Source organism: Drosophila ananassae, chromosome 3L, assembly GCF_017639315.1.
Source record: "Drosophila ananassae strain 14024-0371.13 chromosome 3L, ASM1763931v2, whole genome shotgun sequence".
Lineage (NCBI taxonomy): Eukaryota > Metazoa > Arthropoda > Insecta > Diptera > Drosophilidae > Drosophila > Drosophila ananassae.
Window position 1 is genome coordinate 23,223,672 of NC_057929.1, and position 2,543 is coordinate 23,226,214.

At 39.7% G+C, this 2,543-nt stretch overlaps 1 pseudogene; it reads left to right on the forward strand.

Annotated features, from left to right (window-relative positions):
- The first annotated feature begins 1,244 nt into the window (after positions 1 to 1,244).
- LOC116656200 lies at positions 1,245 to 2,234 on the forward strand (annotated as a pseudogene).
- Positions 2,235 to 2,543: the final 309 nt, after the last annotated feature.

Genomic DNA, 2,543 nt, shown 5'->3' on the forward strand with positions numbered 1-2,543 from the left:
TGTGCGAACAGATTGAAAAGACGCTGGCTTTGTGCCATAAATCACGGTGTCGAGCTTAAAAACCTTCACGTCGTCATGGATAGAATTTCTCCAGAGGATGGACTGCAGTAAACTATCATCCGGAAAGACCCTTACGCAGCGGTATATTTTGCAAATGTCTCCAGACAAAGCTATAAGGTCAGGATGGGGAAGGAAATACTGGCACTTACCTCGCGATTCCTGCGGCACCAGAGCCATGTAACACAGGTCCAAGTATTCCTTGATGAAAGACGTATATTGGGTCTTGATTGGAAGGCGAACTGAATAAGCACCTGATTCAAAGCGGACGTGGTGCAGGACGAAGTGGGCCTCGCAATCGAGCTCCTCCTTAGTAGCCTGAACGATAGGCGCAGTCCAGGCATCCAGTTCCAAGAACTGATGAAGAAGATAATCGAGGCGATCGTCAAAAGGGTTTGCGGAGTCAGCAGGAATCATCTTACATGAGGCGGCCAAACGAGGTTTTCCTGGGGTGCCACCTCCTACAGAAACTATCCATCCAAAACGTGTCTTCTGCACCAGAGGCAGACCGTCTCCTAGCTGGATTTGCCCAACTGAGAGCAGATCAAAAACAGGCTTGCTCCAATCAGAAGACCCACACGCTAAGCTCTGTGGAAGTTCGGATCAGCTATAACCACATTGGCGGGAACCTTCCAGTTGGACACATCTATGCGCCCTTACAGTCTCCAGGGCTGAGTCCCGCATACATGAAATGAGCCACCTGAGCCACCTGAGCGGCATAGCCGCCGCTGAATGTTGGCATTGGCAACGAGGGCAATGAGGGAGCAGGCCTGTATGGAGTAGTTGAAATCTCAGCACCACTGGTAGCATCCAAAAGCGTAGAGTGAGCAGTAACTCTCATGGAACGCTTGGTCACCTGGATGTCAACGTGCGCGCCCGTAGCCAACTGAGAGAACCGCCATTATAAATCGCTCCCGCTGTAGTTCAGCTCCTCCAATTCCTCCTGCAGCGTGGTGAAGCGATCGCGCAGACGCTTCTCCATAGAAATAATTATATATGAAAGAAATATTAGAAAATTAATTGTTGCTGGAAACAATTTTGAATATTACAATGAGGAGTGTGACTTTTTGGAGTTATCTCGATTGGTTGATTTAACTGTTCAAACCCAAAAACCTAAAAACAATCTTAAGAAAAGCATATTAAAAATAGGGAATTTTTTTGCGCTGTCACCATTGTTATTTTTTTAATATTTTGTTGCAAATATTTTTGTCAATAAACTTATTGAGCATACAACAGTCTACAAAAACTTTAAGGAATGGAATAAGGAATACGATAAAGGCGATACAGCCAGGAGATTTTCTCATTCAAGTTTCTCACGCTATTATTGGACATCTGTACAGCCTCCTAAACGTATTAGAAGGAAGCCCGATTGGCATGAAACTGAATATTCATTTAAATAACTTTTTTGTCGATTGCTTTAAATATCACATTGCGTTATGGTCTACATTTTTAGACTTTATCGAGCCCTTTGTACGACAAGTTTATTTTGCCATTGCCCTCTTCGGATGTTTGGGATTTACGTTTCAAATAGCGTTACTTGCAGATTTAATATCAGTTATTGGATTACACTCACATTGTTTCTACATTTACACTAAAGTCCTTTATAACGTGGAAATCAAAGGCTTGTCTGTACTATGGCAAGTGGTTCGTGGCAATCGGTATAATGTATTAAAAGGTCGAATTGAAGCTCATAATTATATGAATAGACAATTATATCTTGCCACAATATTCTTTTCGGCAATTTTATTCCTGTACCCTACTACCTTCGTATATTACATTGTTTTTGCTACGCTTAAGGCGCTTACCTCTACTACGCTAACCATATTAGACTACTTTCGTCAAAATTTGATGTATTTTCCAATTGAAAGTATCATAATATTTTTTATCAAAGGATGTTGTAAAATAGACTGCCTTAAAATCAAGAGGATCTTTCCTCTGGATAAAGAGTTTTTTGTTGATAATCATCATAAGGTTGACGTTTCTTTTTTTAAAATTGAAATCTGACAATAAAAGAAAAAATACCTTGGTAGTAAGTTAATTTTATTTTTGACGGTGCAGCGGAATCAATTCGTCAAACACGATAAAATACATCTATCTGTTAACCATAAGAAAATCGGTTATGAACGTGATACATAAACTACATTGTTATTTATATTAAATTAGTTATATAGACTCAAGGGTCAGAATGTTAGAATCGTCGGTCTGCATCGGTTACGGTTACATTGGACCGAGCTACTAAGTAGCTTGAAAAACTTATTGTAAAGCCAGAAGATTTATGTTTATTTAAAAGTCTATTCATGACGTTCTTTAAATTTAATAGGTGCTTTGTATACCAAAGTGGATTATTTGAAGGGGACGGATATTTCCACGGCAAGTAAGTGTCAACAAATATATCAGAGCGTAAAAAAATTTATAGAAGGCAATGTTTATATCATCATTTGCCAGTAGATCGGACCAGTCCAAAATTAATTTATTCAGTTTCGTGA